Source organism: Eptesicus fuscus, chromosome 19 (assembly GCF_027574615.1).
Source record: "Eptesicus fuscus isolate TK198812 chromosome 19, DD_ASM_mEF_20220401, whole genome shotgun sequence".
Classification (NCBI taxonomy): Eukaryota; Metazoa; Chordata; class Mammalia; order Chiroptera; family Vespertilionidae; genus Eptesicus; species Eptesicus fuscus.
This window is the reverse complement of record NC_072491.1, coordinates 3,529,185-3,542,500: the sequence shown is the minus strand read 5'-3', so window position 1 is coordinate 3,542,500 and position 13,316 is coordinate 3,529,185. Positions and strand designations below refer to the sequence as shown.

Below are 13,316 nucleotides of genomic sequence, written 5' to 3'. Positions count from 1 at the left end.
TGCAGAACTGCCGTTCTCCCGAGCATGCGTGCAATCCGGGGAGGTTTTGCTTCTGGGCAAGAGTCCTCACAGTTTGGCCCAAATCAACTCACAAGAATTCTCTGCAGGTCTGACCGTCTCTAATGTTGACACGTACCTCAGTCGGCGGAGGGACTGTCCATCTCGGGTCTTCCAATGGAACGGTCCTGGCCACGAGGCTCAGAGCGTCCGGCCACCACCGCCCCTGGCGACGCCGATGAGTCCTGTTGGCATTTCCAGGTCAGAAATGCTGAGTCTGAAGATGGGACCCGCTGGACGGAGAGAAGGGAAAGTGCAAGTGAGCCCGGACGTTCCGTGCACCCACAGCCTTTTGAAGGTGAGTCAAGGAAAACAGGCATTCCCCCACTTCCCCGCCGGCCCAGCACTTCAGACCTCAGGACATTTCTTAAGTAAACACCTACTTCGTCCCACGCACAGACCCAGGGCCACAGGCAGGACGGGGAGTGAATCATAACCGAGGCCCTCAGAGGGCTCAGCCAGGGGAAGGAAACAGACAAGGAGCGGCTGGTGTGGCTCAGTGGTTGAGCATCAACTCATGAACCTGGAGGCCACGGTTTGATGGCTGGTCGGGGCACATGCCCGGGTTGTGGGCTCGATCCCCCGTGTGGGGCGTGCAGGAGGCAGCCGATCAATGCTTCTCCCTTCCTCTCTCTGAAACTAATAAAAAAAAGAAAAGAGGCAAGTAGACTGGGGGGGCCACTGGGTCACAGGGCTGGGAGTGCCATGAGGAAGAACTGAAGAAAAAAACACCGCCTTGGTCAAAGCGGAATCTGAACAGGAGTTAATACTCCACCCTGCTTCTCCATCAGAGTAGCAGTGAGATGCCGTTTGGCAAAAAGGAAAGGCTGGGAAAGTGTCTCCACGGAGCGAGGAGAAAGGAGGGTGTGAAAGCCCAGCTGGCGTGGCTCCGTGGTTGAGCGTCGACCTATGAACCGGGAGGTCACGGTTCGATTCCTGGTCAGGGCACATGCCCAGGTTGTGGGCTCGATCCCCAGGGTGGGGCGTGCGGGAGGCAGCCGATCAGTGATGCTCTCTCATCATTGATGCTTCTATCTCCCTCTCCCTCTCCATTCCTCTCTGGAATCAATAAAAAATATATTTAAAATGTCCAAGAAAGAAAAGAAGATGTGAAAAAGTGTGAGATCCGGGTTAGCACCCATCCCGCTGAGGTCAGACGGGAAACGGCTTCGGAAGCCGGTCTCCGGGGTAAGAACCGACCCCCAGCTGAGCTCTGACTGCGGCCCGAACGCTGAGACGTGTGCGGCCCCCGGCTCTCCCCTCCGATCCCTCAGGAAACCAGCCACGGTCACACTGAACATTCCCGGCGACGAACGGGCAGCTGCGGCCGGCCGGGAGAGCTCAGGCGAGTCAACCTGCCCAGCATGACAAAGGCCGTCAGGGGTCCAGGACCCGCCACAACGGGACACCCCTTTGCTCATCCGGGCCCAAGTCCTCATCTTAGCCACGGGGATGGGAGATGGTGGTAAGGCCCCGACGTGCTCCCCACACCTCCCACTCCCACCCCTTTGCAGCGGAGTTGATATCTCCATCCCTTGACTCTGGGCCAATAACGAATGTGACCCGAATAAAGGCTTAAAAAGTGCTCAAGCTCAGAACTTCCTCTGTCTCGCCGCTGGGCACGAACCACGCTTCGGTCACATTAACACACCTGAGCTAGCCCCGCCCCCCGCCCCCGGAGGGTGAGGAATTACACAGACAGAGGCCCCAGGCACCCCAGCCGAGCCCCCAAGGTGGTCTAAAGGAAATGAAGAAATGCCCAGTCAGCCCACAGACTCAAAGGTTTGTTGTTGAAGGCACCAAGGTCCGGGGCTCTTTGTTACGCAGAGGAAGCTAGCTGATACAACCCCCAAGTTACCTGCACGGTGCTGGCATGTTAGATAGGTCAGCCCGTGTGGGCGATGGTCCAGAGCTGATGAGGACCGGAACGCAGGCTGGGCTGCGGGCAAACCGGGGGAGTGAGAGACTCGGAGCTATTTTAGAAGTGAAACCAACAGGACTTGGCTACAGACTGAGCCCAGATTTGTCTCAAGGCAACTGGTGCTCACTATAAACAGATTCTATTTAGGGCTCGCTGGTGGGGGCGGGTGTTTACATAGAAGATACACCCAGCAGGGGGCGGGGACAGAGCAGTTAGGGCTGCGTGTCCGGGGAAGGAGAGCTGGGGGGGGGGGGTCACTTTTCGCCCCTGCTGTTTGAAAGAAGAATGAAGGTGGGGGCTCACTAACCTGGCTTGCCATTGCTGCCTCCTCCCACGCCAGCCCCGGCTCCGAGCAGCAGCCAGAGGCTCCTCATAAACGGTCACCCAGACCCCCCCTTCCCCTCACAGGCTCACCCCGTCCCCTGGCCCCGGTGCCTTCTGCTCAGTCTGTGATTCCAGCACCCGTGGCGCTCCCCAGGGACAGCTCCGCTGACCACTCCGACAAGGCGAGGCATGGCCCTGCACGCTCCCGGGATCCCCCGTGTTCCCGGAGAGCATCCGTCCCATGGGGGCAGGAGTGTGTCCCCCTCACCACAACCCACCACCCCGCGCACCTCCTGCCACAGGGGGAGTCCATGACTGTTCCCCAAAGGAGAGGCCGCAGGCTCCGCTCTTGGGCGGCAGCTTGGCTTTTGGGGGCCACCTCGGCAATTCGGGGCGAGGCTCAGCTCTGAGAGGGGAGCCCACCTCTCTCCTACATGGAACCAAGTGAAGTAAAACTTCCCTTAAGGAGCACAAGGCTGGGGCCTGGGTCCCGCCCCTCGGCCCCGGGCTGGCCCTTAGACACTGGTGCCGGAAACTGATCATCGTCCCACTAATAGAGAGGTGTGGACAAGGAACCCCAAAGGCTGGCCAACCTTGAAGCTCTGAAAGGTCAGAGCCAACCACTTCCTATCTGAGACAATGGTAACTGAGGCAACTTCCCCACCAAATAATCGTGTAAATCCTTGCTGATGAGATAATCTGCCTGTTCCTGGAACTGCCTGCCTAAGGGCGATGGGTGTGTCCCAAACCTGAATAAAAGGGATGGCAAGGCCAAGGCAAGGCGTAGTCCTCCCCCTAGAGGTGGGCTCCCGCCTGGCCCCCCATATTCCCAAATTAATACTTTTCTAGCCTCTTTCATTTGTGTGCGGCCTTCTCCAGAACCCGAACCCTGAACCGCAACCCTGAACCACGCGGGACGTGAAAGGGGTTCCCACACACTGGGGCTCACCTCTGAGGGGCTCGGCTCGGTCCTGCGGGTCTGGGCTCAACGCAACAAAAGAATCTATGTGTCAGCCCTGGCCAGTTTGGCTCAGTGGATAGAGCGTTGGCCTGCGGACTGAAGGGTCCCAGGTTCGATTCCGGTCAAGGGCACATGCCCGGGTTGTGGGCTCAATTCCCAGCAGGGGGCGTGCAGGACATGGCCGATCGATGACTCTCTCTCATCATCGATGTTTCTCTCTCTCTCACCCTCTCCCTTCCTCCCTGAAATCAATAAAAATATATTTTTTAAAAAAAGGATCCAGGTGTCACCCCTGCAGGAGGATTTCTCTGAGACCCGCCTTCCACGCTTCACCAGGTTAGGGACCTGGCCACCTGGGGTATGTGCAACTTCCTTTATTCATTTCCTTATCTCACTTCCTTCATTCTTCTTCTACTCCTTCTACATTCCTTCCTTCTATTCCTTCATTCCTTCTATTCCTTCATTCTTTCATTTCCCAAGAATTTACTAGGTGTCAGACATCCCCTCACTCCTTTTATCTATTACTCTTACTAGACTGATTGCCTTAGATGTGGGCAGAGGGGAGCAGTATGCTACTTATCACTAGATTTCCCCACCCGAAACCCCATAAGGGGAGGGGAGACAATGACAAATGAGTGCCTGAATGAATGAATGAAGCAGATAACTCTGAGTATCACTAGGCTGTGGCTGATTTCCCACTAGCTGGAGCCTGTAGCGGAGTGGAGTGCTCCAGACGCCACATCTTACTGATTATGATAACTGATCATTGCTGATAACCACGATAACAGGAAAGCCCAATACGCACCATAAGGCCTCAGGGGGAAACCTGTCAGTTAAATTATACACAGAGCCCCGCTCCCTCGCAACGGAGAGTCCACAGCCTGGTACCGGGGGCCACCTGTGACCTTTGGTTAGAGCCTCAGACTCGCCTTGGAGCAAAACATACACCAGGAGCAATTCTGCCATTAGTCTTCCTGGCTTTTAGAAATAGAGTTGGCACCCAGCCGGCGTAGCTGAGGGGTTGTGCATCGACCTATGATCCAGGAGGTCATGGTTCGACACACGGTCAGGGCACAGGCCCGGGTTGCTGGCTTGATCCCCACTGTGGGGTGTGCAGGAGGCAGCCAATCAGTGATTCTCTCTCCTCATTGGTGTTTCTATCTCTCTTTCCCTCTCCCTTGCTCTCTGAAATCAATACAAATAATATTTTAAATACATACATACATATATATATGTATATATATAATGTGTGTGTGTGTGTGTGTATTTAAAATAGTTGGCAATTGCATCACCCCAACTGGCAAACTTAAAACCCTGGGACTCTTAAAGATAGGGTGTACTCCTCAAGTGCGCCCCCATCCCGGCCTCAGTCTCTCAGCTCCCCTCACAGGGAAGGTCACTGTCCCACGACCTCACCTGCTGGTCCCAGGAGCAGTCTTAGGCTCTCCTCGCCCTCTGCTTTATCCCAAAGGCCCACGCCCTGCCACGCCCTGCCACGTCCCGGGTTTAGTATCCCTCCCTCCCCCCTTTCCCGACCCTTCCACAAGGACTTCCAATCAGAACTAAACTCTTCGAAACAGATGAAGCGTGTTTACACACACAGCCCTGCAAGGAAGACGAGTCAGACATAAACCCCACTTCCAGGGAGGCCCAGAAAGGTCCCGTGACTCTCCAAGGTCACCCAGGGGAAACCGAGGCCCAGCGAGGCGGGCTCAGGGGGCGCACAGCTGGCGGGCTCCAGGGCGTGGCCCCTGGCTCAGTGCTCCAACCCGCACTCCAACCCGGAGACTCGGAGGCAAGGAAACTGCCCAGCTGGTGCACAGAAGACGAGGACAAATTCCAGTAAAAAAAAAACAACACACACACAAAAACACCAGGCCTCTCTCCCGTCTCCTGTTCCGCATCCGCAGTTACTCCTTCTCTGCCCCTGTCCGAGCCCCCGCCATGCCCAGCCCCTCGTGCAATGTACGCCCGCTTCTGCCCTGCAATACAACGCAGTCCCTCTCACGAGGGAGCTCCTTCTCCGGCCTCGTGTATTCCGGGGATGGAGCAGGGTCCAGCAATAAAGCTCGCCCTCGCGCCAGCCAGGCTGCTTCATAAATCCCCGCCTTTTCCCTCCGAGCGAAAACGGATCATCTGAATAACTGTGCAGCTGAATCGCACGGCTGCACTTTAAATTACAGGCATCTCTCCTCCGAGGCCTGCGGGCAAGTCAGGTTCCCAAACTGCGTGGCCGCTGCGTGGCCGCTGCGGGCCTTGCCGACCAGGGGGCCGGCCAGGTCTGGCTGTGTGAGTGCGGGGACAGCCTTTCTGAGTGTCCGTGGACTCGCCGGTAAAACAGAAGCCGTAGCTGCTTCAGTGCTCGGCGAGGCCGTACTGAGAACGAAGTGAATAGAAAAACAACACGGGGTCACTTCAGTTATCATCATCGGGCAAAGCCAGAAGTGGCACGAAGTAGGAGCAGACGCCGTTTCTAGCTGTTTGTACTCAAAACTCCGGCTGATCCGCACCGCGGGCCTGTGGGGGGTGTGTGACCATCTGCATCGTTTTGCAGGTGCGTGAAGGGAGGCTCGGAGAGATTAGGGAACTCGCTCAAGGTCACCGTGCAGAGGGGAGCCCGAGGGGTGGGCTCCGCTGCCGGGCGGGGGTAACATCCGCACGTCCCAGCCCTCCCCGCCCTGGGCCAGCCTGTGCCCTGCCCGGTGGGGACAGCAGTTCACTCCTGGGCTTGGGCCCCCGCCCCCCTCCAGCAGCCCCGTGTGGGGAGGGAACACAAGCAAGGAACCAGGCCTCCCCGGACCCCGAGGGAGATGGGAAATGAGCCGGTGGGTGGTCTCGGAGCCCCAGCTCCTGTCCAGAACACAGCGAGGGTGGAGAATGAGGTCAAGACGGAGACGGCCTGGCCCGACCCGTCTGCCAAGGGGACCGGGACCAGAAGGGGGACAGGGCAGGGCAGGAGCGGATGGAAAAGTCTGGCGTGGCCGGGGTGCCAGGCTCCTGACCGCCGCAGGGAATGGGGAACGCGGGCGCCGAGGGCGAAAGGAAGCAGCGTGGAGCCGCCGGGGTGGTCCCCTCCCCGGGGAGGCCGTGCCTCCGGCCTTGGGGCCCGGGCTGAGGAAGCCCGCCCCGCCGGGGCGGAACGTGAACCGGAGCGGAGCCTGGGCAGGAAGTGGGTGTTGTCAGGCGGCACAAGCCGTCCTCCCTCTCGGGAAGCGGTCAGCACGCCGGGGCCCCGAGAACGGGTGCTCACTGCTGAGGCCTGGCTGCTTGGCGAGGGGCGGTATTATTATTAACAACAGCCACCACGGGACAGCGCGGACCATGAGGCCTGCGCCCTGCTCCGCTTTCCGGGTGCACCATTTCATTCCCCCTTCACAGCAGGCCCTGGAGGCTGGCCGTCCCACGGCCATTTCACAGATGTGGAGACCGAGGCTCTAAAGATAGCGTCACTTGCCCAAGGCCACACAGTTAGAAATCGGCGAAGCCAGGGCCATGGCGAACCCAGGTTTTCTCGTCGCCACCCGGACGGGCCGGGCTCTAAAGGCGGTCCTGCCCACCTCAGTCCCACAGGTTCCTGGTGGGAGGGGCGGCGTGGGCCTCCGTGACTGGGCTCCCTGTGGTCAGCCATGGCTCCCCAGGGCCCAGGATGGACATCTCCAACTGGCTTCCAATCTCTAGCTTCTCGGTCCCCAAATATAACCCGTCCCACAACCCCGGAGAGACGAAGCCACCAGTTCTTACACTGGAGCCAAGACTCCCGACGGGACGCCCCACCGTTCCCACCGGGGCTGCCTGCCGATGGATGGCGGCCGGCGGGTTTTCCTAAAACGTGGGTCTCCCTCAGTCTCTTCCCTCTCCCAGGAAAAACCCGTGATCGCGCCTTATTACTGAAAGAACGCAGGTCACGTAGGACCCACTGAGGGGGGCCCCGACCTTTTCCTCTGACTCCTTCCTCTGTCACATACGCGGCTGGGTCTGCGGGCTCCTCCAGGGGATCCATCCCCGGGCACCGGCTCTCCCACCCTCAGCTGCTGTGAGCAGGTCCTGTCCAGCCCCCAGCTGGGCCCGGGGTGTCCCCCACCCTCTCCCGCGTCATTTAGCTCCTTCTCCCACCTGGGAGGAGGGGCAGGCTTGTGCCCCAGACCCCACAGCTCCCCGGATCCCCTGCTCTCCCTCTGGCTCTGGCTCTGGCCCCCACGGGCCCCCAGCCCCCAGCCCCCTGACAGGAGGCGCCCCGGGGCCGGCCTCCCTGCTGGCCAGGCTGGGTTTGCTCCCCGAGGAGGGAGGAGGGAATGCTGGTGCTGAGCGGGCTCCTGGGGCCTGAGAGCACTGTTCTCCGTGTCCACCCAGAACTGGGCTCCTCTCTGGGATTCGGGAGGGATTGTGAAATGTGTTTGTTTTCTAGGCCACCGCAGCCTCGTTAGGGAGGCGTAACTGCGCTTTTGAAGAAAGATCAGAGGAAAGAAAGAAGGGGGGAAGGGAAGGAAGGGGAGGGAGGAGGGGAGGGAGGGTGGAAGAAACCACGGAAAGCTTGGCCCAGAGGGGCGGCTGGTGTCCTGCAGTCTGTCCTGGTGATCGTGACCCCGGCCCTATTGATAGCCCCCTGACACATGGCTCGGCAGGGGGCCTTCGTTCCTCTGGCCTCTCCTCTGGTCTCAGAACAAAGGGAGGAAGTGGGAGGGAGGTGGGCAGGGGTCCGGTTAACGCAGGCGGGGAGACCAGAAACCTCCGCCTTGTGGGTGTGTCAGAGGGGCACGTGGGGACGTGGAGGGAGGGGGTGCGCCACAGCCCCCCCAACTCGGCCTCTCCCAACCTGGGGGACCTTAGGTCAAGGGGCCAACTTCAATGAGCCTCGGTGCGCTTACCTGTCCGAACACCTCTAACCATGACGTCCTAGAGCCTTTAGGAGGTTAATAAACGGGTGCAGAAGGACCCATACGTGGTATTTCCCGGGCAGAAACTCAGCAGAGACTTTTATTTATTTAATATATTTGTATTGGTTTCAGAGAGGAAGGGAGAGGGAGAGGGAGAAACACCAATGACGACGAGAGAGAACCATGGATCGGCTGCCTTGCGCACGCCCCCCACTGGGGATGGAGCCCAAAACCTGGGCATGTGCCCTTGACCGGAATGGAATCCGGGACCCTTCAGTCCGCAGGCCGACACTCTATCCACTGAGCCAAACCAGCCAGGGCTCAGGAGAGATTAAAAAAAAAAAAAAAAAGGACACAGAGATGCCAGAATCCACAAAAACCAACTGCAACTTGCTCCGAGGAAATGGAGGCACAGAGAGGTTGAGTCACTCCCTCCAGGTCACACAGCCAGGAAGCAGCAGAGCCAGTGCTTCTATGGAGTGAATCGATGAGCGACTCGGAGATGAACCACCGAAGCCTTCGCGTAGCGGAGGTTGGACAAGGTTACTGCTGAGCCTCCTTGCACACACGAGGGCTGCCCAATTCCTTCTTGTCTCTCGCTCTCTGGAGTGTGCAACCTCGGTGGTTTGTTATTCAATCGACTCTCACACACCTCCCTCCCGCCCCCTCCAGGAATGGGGACCGCTTAGGGACGACACCGTGGCTCGGGGTCGGAGAACGGTCTCTCCCCCGGTCCCCGGCCCTGCAGAAGTGTTCCCATAGTCAAAGCTGCCCCCGGGGCCAGCCCCTCTCTCCTGCCCGTTTGGATGCTGGTCATCACACGCACGTGTGTCAGTTTACCGGGTCCCGTCCTGCAGAACACGGAGCACGCTGGCTCTGCTCCCTCCGCTCCCTGCCATCGGCGGAGCCCGCACAGTAACGGGAGGCCTTGTCTTGGAACCGATTCTCCAAACCACTGAGAGAGGCGTGGTTTTCCTTTGACATTTCTATGAGGTGGGAGCGTGCCACCTCGCTGCCTTCTCACCGGCTCCGTTCGCTGTAATTTCCTTTTCTCTGCCCAGCGCCTGAAGTCTAATGTGAAGACGGTGCTTTCGACACCGCCCGGAATACGCCCCGCAAAGGCGTTCTTGCTCGTGGCAGCTAATACGTCTCCCCAACAATGGTCTTGAGTCATCCGACTCCCCGCCAGGTGGTAGGATTAACAGCGTTTTCCGGGAGCGAGAAGAACAACAAATCTCCCTCTCGGTGGAGAAGATGTTCCTTGTTGAAAGGGACCCCCCAATGTTGCGACGGCAACTCCCTGGTCCTTCTTCTCGGGGCAGGTGCCCAGGGGCACCGTCTGGGGAGCTGGGTGGGATGTTCGTGTCCCATGACCACCTTGCTGCGCAGGGTGCTGCCTCCGACCGACCCCCTGGCAGACTCCCGGCCCTGCCCGAACCCCCGGGCACCTTGGGGCCGTCCCCACTCCATAGACGCCAAGAAATCAGCGCTTGCCATCAGCCATGCAAGGCGGGACGTGGGCATCTAAAAACCCAGCAGGTTATGGCGGGGAAATAAACCCACCCACCTGGGCCCCGATGGTGAGTGGGGGGACGCGGAGCCCTGGGGATGCGGCTGCTGGTAGAGCAGTTGGGAAACAGTGTGTGTAGAGGCATCAGGACCTCCTTCCCCAGGGGCTGGTCCAGAACGTGGGTCCACCTGCTGTGCCCATTGGACGGGCTGGCGCACGTCCTGGGCTGGGCTGGCTTGGGGCAGAGGCCCACTGTGCTGTTTCACATTTGCAACTCTGAGGGGGGCTGCCCCGCCCTTCAGGCTCCCCCCCACTCCCCACTCCTCAGATCTAGACACAGGATGATCCTGGGAGCTACACAGCGTGGGGCCTGAGGTCTCAGGCTTCGGGCACAAAAGGCGCCGTTCGGAATCGCGTGGCTCTGCCACTCTGCAGTTTGGTGACCTTGGGCCAGCGGCTTAGCTCGGCGTCTCCGTTTTCACGTCTGCACAATGGGATTCGGAGAAAGGAGAGTTGAGGGACTGCGGCGCACGGAAGATCCGGGTGGAGAGAGAGGAGGGGTGACCTTGGCTGCGTCCCTTCACCTGCACCACCAGCAGGAGCCTCCTCCCAGGTCGCAGGAAAAGAACTGACCTGAGGGCCGAAGAGGGTCAGGCTGCGGCCGCCAAGGGCTGCGTGGGAACGCAGAGGTCCCCGTTCCAGAGGTGTCTGAGCTCGCAGACCCCGGGGGGGTCTCTGCGGTCCTTACCACAAGGGTCCGCGGCGGGGAGGGAGAGACAGCAGGTCTGCACAGCCTGGCCAAGCCATGGCAGGGCGTTTATTCCGGGCTCCGGTGGAGTCTTCCAGAAAAGAGGGGTGTGTGTGTGTGTGTGTGTGTGTGTGTGCGTGTTTCCTCTTTTCTTGCCACCGAGCCTTTCATTTCTGCAAAGGTAAATGCCCTAAATTAGATGGATTTTCGTCTCTCCTGCGGAGTTGTTTCAGGCTCTCTGAGCGTGACACGCTCTCTTGGAGCCGGTCCACCCTGTCGGCGAGGGAAGCAGCCAGGTTTGCTTTGGTTCCGTTTTTTCTGGTCGGTTTTTCTCAAGAGCCCTTGGCTAAGTAAATATGCATGAAGGGGGATTTTAGTCAGTTCCGGCTGCTCGTTCAATGTGGATCCAAATGGATTTCTTTCTTTCTTTCTTTTTTTTTTTCCTTGTAGCAAAATCTAGTACAATGATATCTAGTTGGGCTGGATTTTCTTACAGGCATCTGGGGAAATTCAGAGAAAGTATTTCCTTATCCACCAAACATGAACCTTCCCAAAGTCCTCTCTTAATTCTGCCAAACAATTTGGAACTCATGTTCTTTTTTTTTTTTTTTCTCAGCTCCCCAGCATTGCTGTAGGTGAGCTTTAACTTGTATTTTACATGCTCGCCACGGCTCCAGAATCAGACCTGGCTAGAAAGCTCTTATGTGTTTGAGAGGAGAAAAAGGTACACACAGACACACACACACAGTCAGAAGGAATGGTTCCAACATTCTCAGATGGTTTTGGGAAGGAAAAAACTTTTAACATAAAAATATCCAAATCGTCCCGTTTGAGTAGTGAACAGGCGAGGCGGCCACGCCGGCCCTCCAACGCTCTCGGGAACGGACACGGACACGTGCCCGGGGCTCTGGCTTGTTTTTCACATCAACCGCATCCTCTCCGTGACAGACGAGGAACCAAGATGCACAAGAGGCAAGCAAGTCCATCCCGGGCCCTGAGTGATAAGCTTTGAACCTCGGCTATTCTGCGTTTCATGAAGAAAATGCAGCATCTTAGTAATATCTCACCCTCACGAAGGGCGGCAGCGCACACAGGGGTGAGCGTGAGTCTCCAGCTGCGTGGCCCTGGGCAGGGAGCACCTCTCCGGCCTCTGTGGCCCCCCCCCCCCCGCCCCGTGGGCTCAGCTCTTGGTGGCACAGGGATCCTGGGGGCAGGCAGGACAGAGCAAGGTGGCAGTTTATCCTCCTGGCCCCTCCCTGCCAGGCTGAGGAGGGGCTGTGTATCTCTTCCAGGGGCTTCGACCGGCTCTCCTGGCTCCCCTCGCCCATCCCTCCCTCAGCCTCCTCTGGGGAGGGAGTGATGGGGCCCGGGTTCCTCTGGGCCTTCGGTATCCTTCGGGAGTCCCCACAAACGTCACCTCCGATGGCAGGTTTCGGCCAGGATTCTATCTCGCAATATCCAGGCTGAGGACTGCGGGGGGATGACGAAGCCGGGTGCTCGGGGCGTGGGAGGGGAGGCGGGTGGGCACAGGGGCCGCGGGTGGGCACAGGGGCCTCGGCTGCCTGTGATGCCAGGGATCCCCGAGGGTCCCGAGGATGGAGCTGGCGGCAAAAGCGAATGGGGCCGAGGCTGTCTTCACAAAGGAAGGCGTTACTGCCCCGGGGCGACTTCCGCAGAACTCCAAGCCTCTCGCTGGGCAGCGTGAGCCTGAGACCCAGAGCCTGGAACAGCTGGGGTGCCGAGTTCAAAGTCCTGGCCCCGGGAATAGAGCCTCGGGGCTCGCTGGGGCCCAAGGCTGGGGCCTGTGCTCAGATCAGAGCGGGAGAGCGCGCTCGGATCCTCGGGTTCTGTGCACCCAGTGCCCGGGCCTCGGCTCTTCCGCTGGCCTGCCCCACGCGTGTACATACATGCAGCGGGACTCGCTGGGAAGCGTAAGGTCAGGATGACCAGTGAATTTTATTTCCCGCTTTCCCGGCGCCTTTACAGCGTGGGAGGGGCCTGGGGAGAGGGTCAGAGTTAGAACTCACAAGGCAAAAGCCGGTCCAAACAGAACTCCTTTACTTCCACAGCTGCCACCAGCAAAGGGCTCAAGCGAGATTTACTGACCAGGCGACTCAGAGAGGCCCCTGGGGGAGTGGGGGGGCTGCTTGGTGGAGAGCAGAGATAGAGACCTACCTGGCACAAAGCCCCCCACACCCCTAGGCTCCAGGACCCCTCACTGCCACCCCACCCTCCCTAGGGGACCAAAAGTTCCCACCAGCCAACTCTATGGAGCCCCAACTTCAGGAGGCGTGCTGAGGAGTCTAGCCAGGAGAGTCCCCACCCTGTGCCTCGAAGGGGGGACACAGCCCTGAGGTCAGTCAGCAAGGAGGCTGCTGGGAAGTGAGCGTCCCCCGCTGGTGCAGAGCTGCTCGGAGCAGGACCCACAGCCCCTAGGAACCCGAAGCCATCTCTGGCGCCTTCCTGTCCTCTCAGCCAGTGCTCCGGGGTGCCGAGGCTGCCAGCAGTGAGGGGGCAGATGCTGCTCGCCCAGGCCCTGGCCTTGGACCCTTCCCCCGCCACCCTCACATGGTAAAACCTGGACAGCAAATGCGGGTCTAGCAGGAGGCCAGCACAGCTGTTTCAGGCTTGTGAGATGGTTCAAAGGCCAGGGAAGAGGACCCTTACTCATCCTGTCATTTATTTATTCAACCAAAAGCTGCATGACAGCATTCCTTTCCTCCATATGCACAGACTAGAGGCCTGGTGCACGGAATTCGTGCAAGAGTAGGCCTTCCTTCCCCCTGCTGCCGGCACCGGCTGGCTTCCCTCCAGCACCCGGGACCTGGGCTTCCCTCGCAGCCCCGGCTTCATCTGGAAGGTCGTCCGGAAGGACATCTGGTCTAATTAGCATATTATGCTTTTATTATTATAGATATGCA

The 13,316-nt window shown here is 59.0% G+C and overlaps 1 protein-coding gene across 2 annotated transcripts in view; it reads right to left on the bottom strand.

Annotated features, from left to right (window-relative positions):
* The window catches only part of ST3GAL1 (ST3 beta-galactoside alpha-2,3-sialyltransferase 1), a 53,894-nt gene that overhangs the window by 36,465 nt on the left and 4,113 nt on the right, over positions 1-13,316 (bottom strand). The window contains exon 2 of one of the 2 annotated variants that reach the window (XM_054708603.1): positions 137-290. The exons of the other annotated variant lie outside the window; for it this stretch is intronic. The gene's annotated coding sequence lies outside the window, so the exon portion shown is untranslated. The remainder of the gene's footprint in view (positions 1-136; positions 291-13,316) is intronic. 2 annotated transcript variants of the gene reach the window in all.